At 38.2% G+C, this 21,135-nt stretch overlaps 1 long non-coding RNA gene across 3 annotated transcripts; it reads right to left on the bottom strand.

The window, feature by feature from the left end:
- Positions 1–1,527: 1,527 nt before the first annotated feature.
- LOC145452436 (uncharacterized) lies at positions 1,528–7,423 on the bottom strand. 3 transcript variants are annotated; one of them, XR_013919360.1, is made up of 7 exons: positions 5,804–7,423; positions 5,471–5,526; positions 4,931–5,123; positions 4,426–4,539; positions 3,707–3,896; positions 3,038–3,136; positions 1,528–2,690 (listed from the first exon to the last, which is right to left on the bottom strand). It is a non-coding gene; the product is annotated as an uncharacterized LOC145452436 (long non-coding RNA). The 3 variants fall into 3 exon arrangements; XR_013919358.1 differs by having other exon boundaries at positions 4,426–4,545; XR_013919359.1 differs by lacking the exons at positions 5,471–5,526; positions 5,804–7,423 and having other exon boundaries at positions 4,426–4,545; positions 4,931–5,436.
- Between the last annotated feature and the right edge of the window lie 13,712 nt (positions 7,424–21,135).

Below are 21,135 nucleotides of genomic sequence, written 5' to 3' on the forward strand. Positions count from 1 at the left end.
CAATTGCAGACTCTTGACGGCATGGCTAACAAAAACACAATAAAAACATGTTTTAAACAAGGGTCATGTTTTAAATATGTTTGTTTCAAGTGCAGCCGTAGTTGCAAAATTAGTGCAGAAGCAGAAAAGATTGCGACATGACGTTCACATTCGTATACGATCTCGAAGAAATTTAATCGGAGACTCCGTTACCGTCAGATACAGCGTGAAGACGGATTTCCCACTAATTAGTCCGACAAACCATAGCAACGCATCTTACAGCTTCGAGACCGCATTTTTCAAAACCGATAGGTCAGGCCGAGATCGGTATTTTTAACCATATTTTAAGCATGGTGACGTTTAAAAAGACACGGGACATCCACAATTCCCTCCAAATCACAACACATTATAGCGATACAGTCATACATTACGCTTCAAAAAATCAGCAGATCTATTCGTAGCGTCGGGAGCGACGCTGTGAGCTGTGAATATTAGGGAAACAAGATTAATCCACACAGGCAAACATAACATAGGGAGCGTGAGTTCAAATAAGTGCCAGTTTTACTGCATCTCACCGAAAAACGTACGCACGTCAAAGAATAAATATTGGTCGCATTCCTAACGACGTATCTAAATAGGCTTAAAATGTTGACCCTGAGAGGAATAATTATACCTGAATATTTAAAAACAGTTTACCCGTACACCCGGTATATTCGGTACCAGCCTGATTTTCTTAGTACGTTGAATTTGAGTAGGTTGGTAAAATGACAGAAAATCCAAATCTACATGCATTTGTTTGGAAAGCGAACCACGAAAGTAAAGTAAAATTTTATGAAATAAATTTGGCTTGACGGATCTTATATAGATGGACTTCTCGGTAGCGGTCTCTGCAATCGATACTGACATACCTATTGAACCGACCAGGATCGCAAGGTAAGATTTTATTCATCATGTGATACTACTATCACAAATAGGCCTACATTCAAAATATGTAGGCTATATCGGATTTGGGGATCTGTTTCCAAAGACCCAACCATACGTTTTTCTAATTTCTTTTAACGCCAGGGGCGAAAGTAATGGTGAAGCGTCAGGCTTATAGATCGGCAGGTCATGGCTCATAGGTTCAATTCCCGGATATTCATGACTTCCCCGCTTGGCGCTCAGCATTACCGGGATAGCACGTAAAGGCGGTGCAAGACTGAGAAAGCCTAACAAGGCTATATCTGCACCTTCCTTGTGGAGCGGCATATATGCACATCATGTAGGCTACTCTCAGTATGCATATCTATCTATATCATGAGTCAGTGTATATATGTCGCAAAACATGAAGGACAAAAATAGACAATGTCCTTCCCAACATCTTTTGCTTTCCACACTATAAATTACACTGTAAATTCTGAAGTGTTGCTCAACCCGGAAAATTGAACACGAAACGTGATCCAAAAATTGAACGCCTAGAAGTGTTGCGAAGTGTTTAAATTAAAAGTGTTTACCTAAAAAGTGTTCAGCCTCAAAGTGGCTGGTTGACTATTCACCGGAACGCAGGGCTCAAAATAAAATCAGATTTTATTGATTCATGAATAGATGACGCTTATAATACCCAACCTGGGTGATTAAATACGTGCAAACATTGAAATTTCCAATAGCTGCTGTGACAGGGTTTCATAAATTCAGATCAGCAGTTGAAACCGTTTCCGGAATAGTCCATGAAATCACGAACATCACAAATGATCAAGAGCAAACTCACTACAAATATCATGCAACTCGTTCAATCATGAAAATGAATGCATAAGGAATTAGGGATAGTGATAACAAAATATCATTTAATATCTTTAACTTTCGTGACAATGGCATGGAGTCAAATTCATTGGTTACGTCCGTTAACGGAAAACATGATCAACACAAATCAATAAAACTTGTTTAAAATTGATCAAATTATGGCTTGTAAATTTCTAATTTTATTGTAAATCAACAAACAATGAATGTATCAGTTTCACTACCACTACCACGATAAACAAGTAACAAAGTATTTTTTTACTCTTAATGAAATTGGGCATGCTAACCAGGCATCAAAAATATTCTTGGGCTTGCATTACAAGTATTTATATCAGGTTAATGCCAATCCCTTTTGTTTAAATAACAAAGAAATCGTTTCTTTGAGTCAATAAAAATTTTGCAGATTTACAGAAAAGATTTTGTTGTTATTTACCAGTCTGCAGCAAAATATGAAATCTGGAAGTCATTAGGGCACTGGTTCTTGAACATTTTTGGACACGCCCCGTTATGATAGCAAAAAAATTTCACACACCCCTTATCGTCATATCATGAGATTAAAAAAAGCAACCAGAACGCTAGAAATCCCAACTGATAGTTGGATGGCAGTGACGGTAATAGTTGTTGATGAGAGAATATTCAAATATTAAATTCTGACCATACACATAAGTAGAAGCTGCCATGTGCGAAAAAGATTTTAGTTGACAGCGGCTTCACGCCCCTTCAAATGCTTTCTCCTGTTTGAGAACCACTCCTTCAGGGTATGACAATCCAATGCATAGTAGCTCAAAACGTCAACAGTGTTTCTGAATACTCCATTTTTACTGAAGCAGTTTTATATTCTTGGCATCAGCTGCGATCCAGGATCGGTCAATCTCTGATTCGTGGCGTGCCATGGTGTTTGCTTCTTTTCTACTGGTCGACTCCAAGTTGCGCTCCTTGAAAATGTGATTAAATTCCAAAGTTTTGAATATGTCAATGAAAATTCTAAATTTTATGCAGAAATAAATATAAATATTTCACACATGCAGGTTACACAAACGCAGGAAAGGCGCTCGGGTACATGTGGAATCCTATCACTGAGAAGGACTAAAATTCGCATAACGACTAATAAAAATATCTTGAATTAGGTCTGCGTTTTTTTCAATTCGACCATTTTGACATTTACATTTACATTCAGACGCACAGGCCACAATGAGAATGCAGAACTGTAACTCAGAATGAAATTTATAGCAGAACGTCTATGTAAATTTGTATGGTCCACAAAACAGAAAGATTACGATACCTGTTTCAATAAGACATGCGCTTGGGTCTTGGATTGTATTAGCTTGTCTCTCAATTTGGCTTGGAGAAGAAGACAGTTGACTTCATCAACCTCGTTTTGCTGAAAATGTAATTGATTGCAAACAAGATCCGAAAATAAATATAGTAGAATCGTTATTCCTATGGGTTTGGATTTCCATTACAATAATTGACATACGGTAGGCTTTACATATAACTTCGATTCTAAGATTTTATAGCTGCTTTGAATTGAGACAAGAAAATATACCAGACAAAGGACACATTGATTGTCTTTAGTACAAAAAACTTTGTGACATCTTATCGAAGGTGTTGAATACTTTTCCATCATTGCAGTAATTGGAATTGTTCTCAATCTTTCAAAATCCTTCCTTCCTGATAAAATTTAATTAACGAAATTATTTGGAATTAGCAGTTTAGCACGACATGGGAAATGATCTCAATTTGATGTTCCAAGTATAGTTCAGTAAGCAGTAGTTTAAATACAAGTTACCCCAGCTCTTTACATTCAAGAACACCTCTGTTCAATGTACACAGATCAAGCCTCTCTTCAGCTCATATCGCATATATAGATAGTTATTGAGAAAATTAGGATTGCAAAAACCAGCACATTACATAATCAATGGTGATATATGAAATGAATAAATAGACTTACATAATCACATGTTTCCATGGGTTCTTGAGGCAAAAGTATTATCGCAAAAGACGACTGCACCGGCACAAAATCCGTTCAGATGACTCCTCACGTCACTATCAACACTGTCTGTTAGCACAGGCACGGTAGAACCAGGGGGTCTTTTCGAAGAGTCGACACCAGTTGGATGAATTTGAAGATCAATCCAAGACTGTTGAAAAGAAAATACTTGTTTAAAAAATTTGCAATACAAGGGAACTATTCCATATTCGAACAGCTTCTTCGAGGTGCAAAACTTCAATATAAAATTGAATAGTATATGCATATTGAAATGAGCCCGAATATTTTCGGCTGAGACTCGTCAGCAACTAGTAGAGAACTCGAAAGAACGTTGTACATCAAAAATCGTATCACAAAATATGACGTCACCAGCATTCAGTATTACGCAGATATCAGACTGGATACATTTGTATGTGACAAAAGGGTGTCTTTCATAGAACAAATAATTATTGTAATGGAAAGTTGCAAGTGACCGTACCACCAATTTTACTCCAGCACGAGTAGCATACTTTCCTGGATTGTTAATCATTTTAGTGGAATTTTATAAAAATAACCGAATGCAGCAGAATCAAATTCATTATCTGAGGATATACGAGTTTACTTACGAAACACCGCGATGCTTACCAGTATTTTAAACAAAAAATGCATTTCAAGAAGGTGCCAATTGCAATACATACTACCTGCACATTAGGGCATTTTTCATATTCTTTCCATCAGCCGCAACCCAGGCTTGATGAGTCCCTGATTCGTGGCGTGCCATGGCGGATCTTTTTTTTACTGGTCAAATCCAAATGCTGCTCCTAGAAAATACGAAACATTACAAAGGAGAATTGTAAATTTGATGCAGAAGTAAATATAAATATTTCACACAGGTAGGTTACAGAAGCGCAGGAGAGGTGCTCAGCCCCCCTGGTTGAGAGCCACTCACCTAGCCCATTATAGTTAAGTAAGCAATAGTTAAAGTACAAGTTACACGAGCTCATTACGTTCAACTACATCTCTGTTCAGTGTTCAGTGTACGCAGTTCAGGGTACACTGTACAGTGTACACAGATGAAGCCTTTTTCAGCTCATATCGAATAGCCCGTAGGCTACTCTGCGAGATAGTTCGTGAGAAAAGTAGGACTGCAAAAACCAGCAAATTGCATAATCAATGGTGATATATAAAATGAATAAATGGGCTTACATAATCACATGTATCCATGGGCTCTTGAGACAAAGGTCTGTATCACATAAGATGACTGTGCCGGCACAAAACCCGTTACGAACGACTCCTCACGTCACTGTCAACATTGTCTGATAGCGCAGGCACGGTAGACCCAGGGGGCTCTTTTCAAAGAGTGGACATCAGTTGAACGAATTTGAGGATCAATCCAAGACTATTGAAAAGAAATATTTGTTGCCAAAATTCGCAATACAAATGAACTGCTCAGTAATCACGCAGATATCATACTGGATACAGTTTTTTTTTCTGCAATAAGTTGTGCGTGACAGAAGGGTGTCTTTCATAGAATAATTAGGTAATGGAATGGAAAGTTGCACATGACGTTACCACCAATTTTACTCTGGCACAGTTAGTATACTTCCTGGATTGTTACCAATTTTTGTGAAATTTTATCAGCAAACATTCATAAAAATCTTTATCACAAAGATAACCGATTGCAACAGAATCAAATTCATTCTCTAAGGATATACCAGTTCACTTACAAAACACTGTGATGCTTACCAGTATTCCATACAGCAAATGCATTTCAAAAAGGTGCCAAGTTCAATACATACTACCTGCAAAATAGAGTTTAGTTCAGTCACCGTATCACAATAAACTCAGAAAAGTCAAATTTGGGGATTGGGCAAAACAAATACGACCCCTTGTGATCCATGGTTTGTTGAAAAGATTGTTCGTTTGGCTGTGCTATCATTGGGGCGATTTTTTGGGCCTAAAAAGGTAAGATTTTGACTAAAAAATTCAAATTCACACATATTTTGATGATGAAAAACTTGATTTTGACCCCATGTACTTGAATTAGGTGTTTCTCACATAGTGTTAGAATTGTATTACCGGAACTTATCTTTATTTCTGGCTGGAGCTGTCTGTTCTTCCGAAGTAATTTGACCTGAAAAAATCTTTTAGCATGAAAATTGACAAATTTTTACATGAAAAAGAACTTATTTTATCGAAATCTGGACCCATGAATAATTCTAGTATTAGTTACATCTCGTATTATGGTAGAAATAATTAAAAATTTGTTGTAGTACAACGAAAGATACTTTCCTACATTTTCGGGTAGAGAGTGTCTGTCCTAACTAAGTAGCTTGGCAAGAATGAAGAAAGAACGTTCACCAGCTGCAGTTGTTGGCCGGCAACACTGAAGTTGTGCGTACACTGCACTCTCTCATTATGACAAAGTTGTCTACATCGCAATTTTTCATCATACGGTTTCTAATAGAAGAACCAATGCCCACGCAGTCTTGCTTCAGTTAGGATAGTGCAATAGGCTACGTTGGGTATTTGTTTCATTTGACAGTTTATGATTCACAATGAGCAGACGATGGTCCGTCTACAACGGTAGGACTATAAAGTAGGCTACAAGATGTAAATTGTAAAATGATAAGTTCACCGACAGTGCAATCATCTATGATGCAAACGAAATGCAAGTTGCCAACAAAATTTTGATTTTGTAACGAATTTTGGCAATTTTTGACCTAACACCTTACCACTTGGAATAAACAGTACAGTGTAAAATGTGTTGCAGTTGAAAAACAATCAAAACCGTTGCATGACTGTCATACCGGCATTCAATTGCTGACATTGCAGTACTTGTCCACAATGGACCACAATATCGCCTACATAGCGATATTTCAGTGTGGATAGAGAGAACATCCCTTTATCCATATGTCAAAAAAGCTACTTTTATAGCAGCTTCCCATCAGTACCGTAGTACTGGACCTGGTCGCAGCCTGGTATATTATTAGATTCGAAGCTCGATCATCCAGCAATAATATCAGACGAATCATATACTACAAAACATCTAAAGAACATTCATATGAATAAGGGATATCAGTAGCCTACTAAAACATCTAAAACAAACGACGTTACTGCAATGTCAAAACGAGTTCATTTTATGACTATTCTCACATTACATACATTCAATAACATTTACCGCATTTCCATGCCTTACAGTACATGGATGTTATGATCCTTTACGCCATCAGGTAGCAGAAACTGCTTCAATATATCCATTTCGCCAAGTTTTTTCGTGTACCCTACTCTCTGCCTGAAGCCTGACGAACCACCAATTCAAATCCAAACTGAAATCGAGCGCGCTCTACCGTAACGAAGGTGGTGACCCCTCTGCGTCACAGGGAAATATGTATATTTCATTGAAATATTACCCTTAAACTTAGTGTTGGGTCAAGTGAGTAATATTATTTTACATATACCATGATTTAATGTGATCTCCAAACGTACCGATGGTTTATGAATGCAAAATTGATGATAAATTACCAAGTATAAATTTTCTTGAAAATAAGCCGCAGTGGCGAAGTGTTACATGTAAACGGAGAAATAAGCAGAAGCGTTGCGACGATAATGGCCCAATGCGTTTATATGCCCAAAAAGTGTGTCTGTACGCAGAAAAAAGTGTTATGAAGTGTTCAATACGACCTTGCGGATTTACAGTGTACTATCGAAAATACAATTTTAGTTCACAAATTAAACCTTAGCGGCACAGAGCACGTAGTTTCAGCGCTCGAAGGTATCATTTCTCGCTACACGTTTGGAATTAGCAGAATTAATAATCCATTCACATTAGTGTACTTAATTCATTGTGCATTGCCCGACTGATAATATCTTAATAATGCATTGAACAAACGGTATGAAGACCATGAGTAAAATTCTAATTTGAGGTAAAACGCGTAAATTGACAGCCATATATTTTCCATTCAGATATTTCGAAGACCATGAGAGTGCTAATATTCGTAACAGCGGTCGCATTCGCGATTCTCATCTCGTCTGATCTATGTTGCGGGGACAACTGTACAATGACCAATATAACTGATATAGATGTCTGGAAATTGCATCAAGTACATTGTTTTGTCGGAATGTTATCAAAGGCGAATGTGGTGAGTATGTGTTATTTATACATTTGAAATGAATTGGTTACTAAATATTCAACTGTGTTTTTCAGAATATAGCACGTGTAAACGCGATACCGGTGGAATACAAAGATTGCGCCACGAGCAACCTCGTATATGCGTTTATTCAATGTGAGTACTGAGAAGAGAGCCTCTTTATCGAAACAAGCATGACGTTGGTATCTGTGATAATTGATGCGAATCGGTGGTCAGGGAAGTCAAGGTTAATATTACAGAATAGAGGTCATAAGGCCGTGAAATCAAAATCAAGTGCAATAAGTGTAATTAGAGATTTCGAAAGCGGATCTGAAATGCTTTCCGGAGATCCGAGAAACGCTTGTTTGTAGGATAACAAAGTAATTGGAAGATCTAGTGTACAAACCTTTATTTGTCAACAGTTTATTCGCGTTTAAAACATTCAAAATTTGAGTTAAATTTTTGCGAATACCGTGAGATAGCTAACGCTGTAAGACAGGATCATATGGCGTTTTACATTGATTCTGTCCCAAATCTATTTGCCATATCACAAAATTCCTACAAGGCTCTATAATTATACGTAGAGATGATATTTTTGTTTAGTACACTCTGAAATAAATTGCAAATGGCGGAATATACTTGGGTGCTTGGAAAATATATTCTTAGAAAAATTAGATTCTATACGTAATCAAAAGTTGATGAAATTTGTATGAAATATCACTTTTCTGATTACACAATTAAGGTTACTACATCCTTAACGAACTGAAGAGCGGCGTAGAAGAAGCCCAGGCAAAAGGTGACATTTTTCGGGGGAGACCCCGAATATGGAACGGAGTATATAGGAACATCGAAAGGTTACAGAAAAAAATAGATGCCGAAATCCGCAAGGTATAATAAACCGATTGGCATGATGCTGCGGCAGAGAGGTCACCGTTTCGAATAATTTATTTTCAGAGATGTGATGGTGCTGGGTACACAGCTATGCCTACTGTAAGCGAGGGAAGTAAAACGATGAAGACAGCGGGCAAAAATCCATCGTATGATCTCGTAGACGTGATAGATTTTTTCGCATTACGCCGGGGTATGTATAATCATTATAATCAATGTAAAATATTTTTCTTCGATATATCTTACTTTAAATGCACATTGCAGAAACAGGAGATAAGCGCAAAATCAGCGAGCACTTCCGCGCGAGCCTCGATTGTGACGAACCAGAAAATAGAACGTAAAATAAATATGATACAATATGCCGTCTTTCAGGAAGATTTGTCCTCGTTTCTCGAGAAAGTTGAATGGTCCCGCGACGACGCCCATTTTTTGTCTCGCAGTTGCTCATCCATATATGCAAAACGATATTTCAGATAACATTTAATTACTTTACTCATCATTCTTTATTGCTAATATTTCCTTTCAACTGTCCACCATATTCATATACGCAATAGCTATATACTCAGCGCTCGTTATGATCAAATGTCATGTTTGCTATAGTTATGATATATCACGATATTTTATCTTTTAAATTGCATGCGTTATTGAACCTCAAGTAACAGCAGTATATTTTCACATGCAAATAAAAAAAATATTGGGAATAATTTTCGTATTACCATCAAATATTGGCAGACGACGGGGGAGTTAGAGCATATATAGTTTCGTAGCGCATTCAAATACGGGCCCATTCTCCACGAAGAATGCATTAAACCGGTATGAGTTATCTTCGAACATACGCCGTAATATGATGACTTTCGCAAACGCGGCCACATATGACACATATCACTTTCTCTACAAACCGTAATAGCTTCGAAGCTTATAATAATAATCACACCCAATACCGAAAATCGTTCGCTGAAACCTTAAAATCCGATTCCATCGCAATGCGACCAATGATAAGATGACAAACAAACTATTAACAGAAAAAGAAATATTAATTGAAAAACGCGGTCTGCAGGCCTACGATATCGCACGCTTGTAAAGGAAATCAAAGTGAGAGGCTTGCTATAAGTATCCAAAGAATTTTGCGTTATTGTTTGCACAAAATTACTTGCGCAGAGTAAAGTACCCGACGGGGAACGCAGTCAAACGTTTCCTAAAAATGCTCTGCGTCAATTTAGTTTCCTAGATGAATTTCTAGGTCTATGTAGCCAATATATGTAACGATGAATTTAGAAATCGTAAATTTTACCATATCAGCGACTGAAAAGGAGAAATTATACACATGTATACTGGTATATGTAAAACCCAAGTTTGCTAAAAAAACTTGAACGACACTACTCACATGTTCTGACATGTCATCGATGTTACATGAACGATGCAGTATACAAATCAATTTGATTTATTAGGATATAATTTAAGTCCACGGTATCTTTTAGGGCATGATCTAAAAGCGTAAGTCATTTAACAAAGGTTACTAAAATCTCTCGATGAATCCGTTTTTGCCAGATGGCAAAATACAAAGTCGCCGTAATTCAATCATTCCTGACTGTTGTTCTTGCTGTGTATCAGACAATATAATAGGTCCTTATCACCACGGTCAGTGATGGCGTACATAGAAAAGCACCAAGTTAATAATGGCGCTATAATGGGATAACAAGAAATAACATGTCAGCATAATGAGAAAACTAATCAAGGCTCATTATAAAAATGAGGGTTACAAGATAACATAAAATCAATGGAGGGTTGGATATGTATAGGTATGTTTGTTTCAATTCGGCATATTTCGCAACAGGGAACCTACTAAGAAATTCATATTTTGCACAACGGGATAAAACATGTTCATGGCTTCACAATATTGACGGGTACAGCAAAGTGAAGATTGTAGTATGCTAATTCGAAACAAACGATAATTTTGGTGACATTGGTTATAGTCATTTTACCAGTATCTCCAATTTAGCCATCTCAATAACGCGTTGTAACCTCTGAGAGACATCGAAAACTCGGGGCAAGAGTAATTCAGACTCCCATCGTAGTAAGTATCGTAGGCCCCGCTCCCATCGATTTCCGAATTCAATTGCAGCATCAAGGACTCGTATACTTGCAACCTTAAAATTGATGCAAAATACCGCAATGAATTTGGACCTGCAGAATGGCCTCTCACGTCCATTACAGATGACGCACACAACGAAATGAAATTACACATGAGCTATTCTTTGAGTAAGAAGTGAACCAATGCATACATTGATAATTTTAAAATGAGAAAATAAATCTTTTCTTGCCCATAAAATGTTTTGCAACTATTTACACGTTGCGTCACTTTCCAGTGATGGATGCGTACTGCGTATCTTGCGTGAGAAAATCGAATCTTCTCCGACGAGAATGTATACGCCCGAGTCAAAATTGCTTGTGGCGACGTGGGCATTTGTACAGGCTACCTGTTCGTCATCACAGACAGCAGGTGTATGGCTCCAGGGCATTCCCTAACAAAACTATGCTGACGCAGATGGGTCAGAGTATATAGGCCTATATACGGAGAAATGTCAGTGAGGGCTGACTTGATGTGAATAAAATTCATGCTGACCCTTCTTCAAATCGAGTTTAGTAAGTAGCAGCTTTAATAGGTAAGTATATAGAAGTGCAATGTAATGGGAATTGCGCAAACGGTTTGCGTTCTTGTTCGCATAGCGATCATCAAGTATTTGTTAGGAGCTATAGCAAACCGCAAATGGCATTTAGCCTATTTCAAAGGTTACCGAACAATCGCAATCAAGTAAATGCTTTCTAACAGGACTTAGCGAGCTTCTTTTTGCAGAAATCTCGATTATTTCACGGAATGCGCGCATAACTATTCAATATATGAAAAGCAGCATTTAATGAAGTTTCAATCATTACAATTGACTTGTACACGCTTACTCAAAGGTCACATGGACAACTCTTTTGTTTCTATCTCCCCGACTTGTAAATTTATTGAATCACAGTACGACGATGTAATAGCTTTTCGATTATGAAACTGAAGTGAATGTTTATATACGGAGTATTACGCGCGTATATATATTATAGCCATGAGAGATTATATGCACGAAACATTTAGTTCTTCTTATCTCTATTTAACACGACACATGGATTACTAATAATCATAAATGTCTTGTCGGGTTTTCACTTCATGGAATTAGATGGTGTTTACAAGACTCCTCATTGGTCCAGTATTAAAATAGCGTTAACAATATATTTCGTTATATCGTGCTACCTAACTCATTGCCCACTAAGACCAGACGGAGGCTACTCTGGCTACTATGAATACAAAGCGCCGCACGAAAACACCTGACAACAGTTATACCTGATCATACACAAAATCAGGGCCGATCATCAACATACCCGTCCGAAAACAGTGGTCTCTGGCCCCCACAGGGTCAGAAACCAAACTTCTGGGCGGCTTTGCTCCTAGGCTCACAATTGGTTGGATTTTTTCACCGGCCCTGGTGAACATACTTAATGTACTCAATGTAGGCAGAGAGTTTATGTAACATAATCGCGCAATGCGCGAAAATGTTCTTTAATTCATGACTGAATCGGTCAATAATATTGGTAATCGTATATTGCTGTAAATGGTTTATTGATTGAGCTGTCGTCTTGGAAAATTTGGGACACGTAATTAAATATAATTAAACATATTCGGGTGGGCCTATAGGAATAATTAATTCATTGCATGTCAATATTTCGTGACGTGATATTTCGTGACTGTCTGTTATATCGTGGCTAGATCTTGAAATCACCCAAGCGTACTGAACTAAAGGACGCACACGACCCCAAATTTGTATTTCTTCACTAGCAAATAATTTTTCTCTGTTGTCTGGCATTTGTTCTGTGGGGTACAGATTGCCAGGACGGCGAGATTTATCACCAGCCATTTTGGAGCCTATGGACATTTAGACATATATATATATCGAAGTTTTCGGTCAACAATGTGCAGTTCTTTTCGGCCAAGGTTAATTCGCTGGCAAGTTTTTGGCCACCTTTTCTAAGTCCTGTATTAGCCTAAACTTCATTATGTGTTGGCGTGTCGTGGCGCGGTAATGGCTGACGCCGAAATGCCTATTTTTAAAAATCATGAGGAAACCCAATAATCGAGACATTTAGTGCCATTAAACCGCAGCAAACGCGAAAAAAATTGAAAAAAGTTGGATAAAGTTTTTGAAAATGCTCTATAATTTATGTTCATTCACGGAATTGGAGGGTTTGAGGTTCGGCAGTTACGGTCCTTCACAAAATGAATGTATCCAAAACGAATGATCGCGTAAACTGCGCGGTTTAGCGAGTCAGCTCGTACTTGTCACTCACATGTCGTCAAATGACACTGCTTGAAGTTTAAGTCAAATCGAACATGCCTTTACACCTAATGTTACTTCACGAAGTTCAAAATGAGTTCAAAGTTTGATGTTTAATTTATTTTTATCAATGAACAAGCCTTCAACATATTGCATCTTGATATGAAAAGCTTCGTGGAGGTACAAAACTTAAATATACAATTGAATAGTATATTCATATTTAAATTTACCCCAATATTTTCTGCTGACACTCGTCAGGGGTAATCAGGGGTACTAGTTTCCGACGATTACCCCTGACGAGTGTCAGCCGAGAATATTCGGGTTTCATTTCAATATGAATATACTATTGAATCTCGATACAAAGGTATAAAATTTTAATATACCCCACATACCGGGTGGAAATTCGTCGCGGACCGGCGGTTGAGAACCACTAATCTATAAAATCTCGCTGCGCGGCAGATGTAACGTCACCATTTTCCAAAATCATTTATCAATTCTGTTTGGGCGAAACATTATTGAGGCGACAGATTTCGCGTCGTCAGACCATAATAAGATTGGGAACCGCTATTCTCAAACGATAAAGGCTCAAGTTCAAGGAACGAAATTAAATCGCAAATCATAAATAGATTAGTAGTAGATTAATAGTAATCGAGTAGTGCTAGATTCTTTTTATTAAATTACAATTTTGTGATTCTTAGGCAATCATAATCGTCACGGAGTGAATTGATGTAGTCATGCATGCATATGTGGCTATATACAACTGAAACTAATGATTTATTTAATACGTACACGGTCGAGTTTTATCATATAGAACATAAAATCTAACATATACTTTACTTGCATGCAGGATCCAGAAAGAATATAGCCAATTGTAAAATAAAAAGGAAATGGTAAACAATACAACAGTTGTTTGGTAAGACTGATGGTTGACAGTTTACAGTTTGCATTTTGAAAAGTAGAATCAGTTTTCGGATAAGCATGTTTAAAATTGTCATACGAACCGCGTGAATTAGCCGTCACAATAACCATCGAATATATTTCTGAAAAAATTGCACATACTGGGGAGCTCATAAATTCGATGATCCTGGAGAATGGTAATCATGTTATTAAAAACTCCTAATTCTGGCGCATTGTGGGCGGAGATCATAAAGTTAGCTGATCCGAAAGAATGCTAATCGTCTGATTAAAAACTGTTGTTTCGTGGTGCATAATATCGGTTAGATTGGTCGCGATGATAGCCCCAGATGTCCCTAATTTTCAATCAACAAAATTGACTGTCAGTCGCCGGGTTGCTGAATGAAACGGCATGCTGCTGATAAAAGGTCCTGCGATTGTACAAGGTAGGATTGTCATCATCGTGAAATGAATGACGTGTACAATTAGTTCGGTACAGCGACGCAACGGATTATAGAATATAGATACAACCTATTGCTTTGTAATGGTGCGTGGTGCGTAATGCGTGGTGCGATTGTTGGATGAAGTCATTACGTAGGAGACAATCTACCTACACGGTCATTGCCAGAAATATTTCTGCGTGGGAATTTTACGCAGAGTACAGTTTTTCCAGGTTTGCTAAATCACGAGATTACAAATGTAACTAGATCAACTTTATGATCAGCGATCAACTTATTTCCCTAATTCTGAGTTGTTAAATCCTGATTAACACGATAATCGACTCTTTAAAATATCCGACTTTATTATCTCCGCTCGCAGTGTCTTCAGTCATGGAGATACCTACTGCCATTTCAAAAGTAGCCACCTCCTATTAACCGACAAAAGTATTCGACTCCTCAACAAAAGATTCTTTTTACTACTTTCCAGATCTTTTATTATCCAATTCCACTTGAAGTAGTGTTGACATGTCTGCGGAATCGCCAAATCCACTTTCAATCGAGTAGAAAATTACGACGTTATTTCTTCTTCTACTCGATTATAGCAACGCTGGCTAAGTAGACCGCTTCTGGTATTGACGTGACGAGATATAGCGACTCTAGTGCCTGGGCTTTGAAGGAAAAGCTTTACAGAAAATAATACCAGGAAGTGCTCTTTCGATAAGGGTCGAGCAGCTCCATCAGATTTCCGAATTTTCTGAATGAATCGGAAAACCTTTACCTGCCTATTTACCATAATTTGACGTACGTCACTGTCGCGGAGATACCCATCAGTAGTGACAAGACTGGGTACTAAGATGACGGCAGTCGATTGTTGGAAATAATTTGTTTGGTAATTTTAACCCAACGGTTTCGTTCACCATATTCAGTGTTTATTTAGGGCGGATTTGACTGCTTCGATGGACACTGCGAATCGATGACGTATACGCTAAGAGGTGTATAGTTCTGTACTGTGACTTTAACACGGATGATCAAAGTCATTATCGTTGGATCTCAAGCAGTACTATAATTAAGGTCGTTTATTTCTGATGAAGTATAAGTATATAGGTAGAGATTTATAATGAGTAAAAAATGTAAGTCTTTTAGGCCTAGTATTGCCCAAGAAACTGAAAATTATCAAGTAGAAGTATAATATAAACCAGTGGCTCCCAAGCTTTTTCGACTCATCTCCACCTTATCAAGCTCGACCCAAATTTTCACTCCAATATTTACGTATCAGAAAAAGAGAATATATAAACTGGAAATTTGTTCATCTGGTGTTTTGACTTAAAAAAGGCCACTTTCCGAGCGGGTGCTCGAAAAAACGGTTTCCACGCCTATTGCCCGTCGAGTCGACCTTTTTTTTCGCGTGGCTAATATGTAGCGAGCATTTTTCGGCTGTGTTCATTCAATATATCACACTGGACTTCTAACATTTTCGCCCCCTATCGTCCCCCCAGCCGCCACCTTTGGAACCTTCTCAGGGTGATGATGGGTTTGATGTTAGCCCGGAGGAAGTTTGACTTATGTTGAGTCACCAAAGTGTTCAGCAACGACAAAAATCATTACTATCGTTCGAATTTGAACCAACCAATAGCGCCGACGATTCGCTTCGACTAAAACGGTAACTGGGCCAATCAATACTCAAAAAGGCGCAAATTTACGTGTTTCTATATAAGGATAAATACTCCTACTATGCCTTGTGAGTCCAAGCCACCAAGCGTCCAGTCAACAAAGCTTTGACAGCAAGTTGTTTGGAACGCCAAACTCCGGATATACTGAATTAGCACACATTTTAAAGAACGTCGTTGCCATATAAAAGCAACGCAACCTGAGACACGCTAAAAATACTCAAGGAATCAGTGAGAAGAAAGCGCATTACGATACACTTTTATTGTTCACAGCCCGGTTAAATTTGATAGATTTTTACGATGCTCGTCCGATAATTCTGAGTGGCGTTGCCGATCACGATACTTCGTGACAGTGGTGTGATCATATCTCTAATAAGATCAATCTGAAATCCATCCATTCATCAGCTTTAATTTCAGTATAGTCGATACTTGACAGCCTGAAACAAAGCCTTTCGGTTTCAAAAACTGTAAAACCATGACCATTTAGTTCTTTCAAGTGAAAACCAGGCGGAAGTGGATTTGTGCGATCGCTAGTCAACATTCAAAGCTATGACGACTCCTGAATCGACTAACGCTCATAATGTAAATCCAACCGCGGATGCGTTTGTATTCCTTATCCTTATTATAACGATATATTACGCTTTTATTGGGAACAACGTCATTCACATATGATGATTTCTAAGAGGGCTAGGGCTCAAATGGATTTTATTATCATTTTCTAATGGGGAACGTCCTAGAAAGTAAAAAAAACACTTTTTTAGGTGGATGAAATATTGGTTAGGGTGTCATCAGATCATTATAATGAATTCTGAAATTTCGCAATGTATGAGCACTCTGGACTAAGATAGGTTACAAATGTGAACCAACAACCCGCAAAATACTCAATCCAGTATGAGAATTGTAAATTCCAGAGACACATATCGTGAGAAATGACTTGTTTATACAAAGACAACAACAAATCATATACGCGGTGCCGGCCGGGAAAAGAAACAATAACCTGACCTGTCGTTTGTGTAATTTTGCATGTATTGCGTAGGATGCAATCATATGTCCATTTTATACAAGGTAAAAATAATATTACTATTCCCATCTTCCGTCAGGTAGTCTTAGAAACTGACACTCTCCATTCAGGTCATTTTCTTTGAAATTTAGGTGTCACAGATAGAAATGGGAATCTGGACGGCAACGAATGACCAGCCTGAAAAGAACCCACAAATGTACGTCCGCGGGTCTGTATGTATATATATATATATATGAGCTGACACCGAGGGTCTGCATTATCCCTCTTATAGAATTGGTCGGAGTCAGCTCATCTATACAGGAATATATTCGTGCAAGCAAGTGAGTTAAATATTTTGACATGATACTGTAGTAGATTCCTGATGGTGCTGTAATAGGACATGCATAGATTATCCTTGACGCAATTTTGTTATCGGAATGTCCGTCAATACTATGATGTGCACGGCGTGTTGTACTATAATATAATGTACATCATACTACCGTCTGAAGGTTTATAATACCATATTTACTCATTGTTTTGTGAAAATAGTTTGTTGAAAATCTCAAGATATATAGTCACGGGCGTTATGAACTGTTTGTATCTGTTTGGCTTTTGTCTGAAAATCGGCACCGAAAACATAACGTTATTTACGAATAAAATTAATGATAGGTCGTATCAATATGAAATCGTATTATTCATTGTGTGCGAATATTATATATATTAGTTATGTGCCATACAGTTACAAAATTGCATTTATCCGCGTGCTGCATCTATAGCCAGGAATTGCATCTATATAGCCGAGCATTGTATCTTTCTTACCGGGTGCTTCCTGCGATGTGAACCTTACATTTGTAGTCCATCTCCCAACCAAATAACTCCGGGTGGTACGAGGATATATGTAATCTGGAGGTTCACATTTATGAAAACCTGTACTGTAAATCGCAGAGAAAGAAATTAAACCTTTCCATTTCGTTCATAATTGAATACTAGTCAGCCCGCAAGACTACCGGACCTCGGTCAAACACAGTGGTTCTCAACCTTTTTGGCTTCGCGGACCCCTTTTGACCGTTACGGACCCTCGCGGACCGCCTCACGTTTTAGTTCAATTTTAGCCCTATTATGGTGTAACCTTAGTTTGTCTTGTGCCAATATTATCTGTAGGCTTGTGATAAACAGCAAAATAGTGATTTTTCTTGAAGATAACATCATACTATTTTTGTAGAAATTGGTGGACTTTTATTATTTCGAAGCTAATTTTTCTGCTGTACTTCTTGAAGTACGTGGTCGTGTCTTGAAAATCCGCGCATTCGTTTTGATATGAACGAGGAGTGCCGAAAACCATTTCCGTAAAGATAGATGGAGGCTAATGCAATATTTACGTATAACGCTTCTGACGATACGTTTGGTGTGATCACAACATTTATGGCACCAGGGACGGGCAACATACGGACCGCGGGCCGGATTCGGCCCGTGACGGCATTTTGATCGGCCCGCAGAGAGTTTCTGCCGTCAAAGTGAAATCCTAATCTAAATGTATAGTCAAATTTTATGCTCCAGAGAATGGATCCAAGTTTTCCAATCGGAGACTGTCATGAAACGACTTGTTCTGTTCGGGTTAAATATATAGTTATGAGCAAACAGTTTTGACCATGAACAATTGAACATTAACAAGACGTGGCTGCATACCAATAAAACTCGGGATATGAATTTCAGGGTGAGGGCGTAATGCTTTGATAGCAACGCAACACTCCTTGTTCATCAAAAAATCAGTCTTGTCGATAGGGCATCCGCAATAAGAATGCTTCAAATGTGATAGCCGAGCTTTAAGAGCAGGTATATCATTGTCCGATTTATGACGAGTGTCAGCCGAGAATATTCTGGTTCATTTCAATATGAATATACTATTCAATTTTATATCAAAGTTCTGTACCTCCAAGAAGCTTTTCCCTGCATTGGGACAAATTATGGAAATACTTCGGATTTTTTTTAATTTCAAACGACTGTTCACTAACTTGATGAGACTGAAAACTTCAAATCGAGAAGGTTTCGTAGACATTACGAAGTCACCCTGATTGACGTTACTATCTCCAAATTTTTTTTTCTTCTACAAACCTCAACAAAACGCCTCTAAAGAGCAATATGTTTGTATCAGCCGGTTATTCGAAAATTAGCAATGAAAATGAGTTTCCACACTACCATCGTCCATGTCAGACGATTATTATTATATGATATGAGTCATGAGGTTTTAGCAGTTGAGGTGCGAAACTCCCTCAAGCTTTATCAAATGAAAAAATACAATAAAAATTAGGTTATCAACCATTTAAAAAAATTTGAGGTCTCGCGGACCCCCTACTGAGAACCGCTGGTCTAACATGTCAACCTCGCCTATCGACGCATGCGTCATTTATTTTCACCAATAGTCATTTCATGTTATCCCTTTTTCCTTTCCGTCCAGTGTGCATGTGCATGTGCATTGTGCATGCCTCATAGGCTATTTACATCGCCTAGGTCCAGGTGGGTGTCTGACTCCAAAGACCACTCCTCGCCGTTTCGATACCTTTATATCGTTTCATTGTATTCCAGTCTGGTGGAGTTTTGAAATAACGAAATCTAGTTCGTGCAGCTCATGATATGGATTATAAGGCAATGATATTTCATATACAATACGATCCCTTACAGTGGACGGTATTAAATGCACGTTATCATATTATGTGCCTGCGCAGTCGCAATATTTTACCATCAAAATACGAAGACACACAGAGCTATTTTCGTTCTGACTGAAATCGAGTGATATTTTCAACCGTTTGGATTAAGATCTCTGAATCGCATTTTTCTGATAAACCCATTACGACACAGTAGATTGAGAAGGGCATAGCCTACTGACTAACACGCATCTCGAATTTCAGATCTTGCGAAGAATGGAGCTGCAAAGAATCGCATCTGTAATAGGCATCATCATATGTCTTGATCTGTGCTCTGGTGATAACTGCAACATGAGTTTTATTGGTCAAGAGCAACAGAAATTGCTGGATGAATTAACCGACTGGGTGGTTAAGAATACAACTTATGTGAGATAAGATTACACTATAAAAGTGCAGCGCGTTCAATGTGTTAGTTATTGGATAAATGGTTGTTTTGAAGCAAAACCATTTAGCGCTGGAACGGCCTACCTTTTCAGCCGAACGGACCACATGCGGTTACGAATGATCGCGTTTGAGTGTTGACGATCTTTTTAGTCACCAGGCAGAGTTTTAGGAACCAACTAGACCAGATGGCGATGTGATATAGGAAAGAAATGACTATAATAGTTTTAAAAAAAGAAATATCATCACCATTCGCTCAGTCCACGGTCGCCTTTGTTAATGCCATTAAATCTAACTGATGATTAAAACAAGGTAAACAACTAGTTTGTCGATTATTCACCATAAATTAGCTCTGAGAATAACTTCATAATACGACTCATTTCGAATTTCTAAGCGGGCCACGGCTTGACCACTCCTGATTTAGCGCGATGGCGATACTAACCTAAGCTTTTACATCTCGTGTTGCATTCACCGATTAGTTACCTTGGATACACATTGAATGTGTACCACTCTACCTGTACTCCGTGGTCCGCAGTAGCCCTAAACCTGATTTTAAGACATTGAGCCCATGTAGGTCTACATTGCGCACTTCCACGAGTGTGCGTTAAGCATGCGTACGTAATTTGTAAGTGAATGATATTTTATTGCACTGTCAGCTTCCTAAGATGATGCTGGCGATGATGAGTGCACCACTCGTTTAAAAGTAATTCATTTTCAACCGACTGGTTCGCTACCGAACGAACAAACGATGCATTGAGTCTCATCTACTGCCTACGCGTGATCGTTATAGATATGAACAGACTTGAACAACTAATTCATCCTAGTTGCCTAATTAGACTAATTAGAGCGAATTACCGCTAAGCTAACTATAAACTAATTTGTGAACTGTTTATGGTGAAGCGTCCGGCTTCTTGATCGGTAGGTCATGGGTTCGTTCCCCGG

The sequence above is a fragment of the Botryllus schlosseri genome, chromosome 12 (assembly GCF_051294905.1).
Source record: "Botryllus schlosseri isolate E-star chromosome 12, Bs_hap1, whole genome shotgun sequence".
In the NCBI taxonomy this organism is placed as follows: Eukaryota; Metazoa; Chordata; class Ascidiacea; order Stolidobranchia; family Styelidae; genus Botryllus; species Botryllus schlosseri.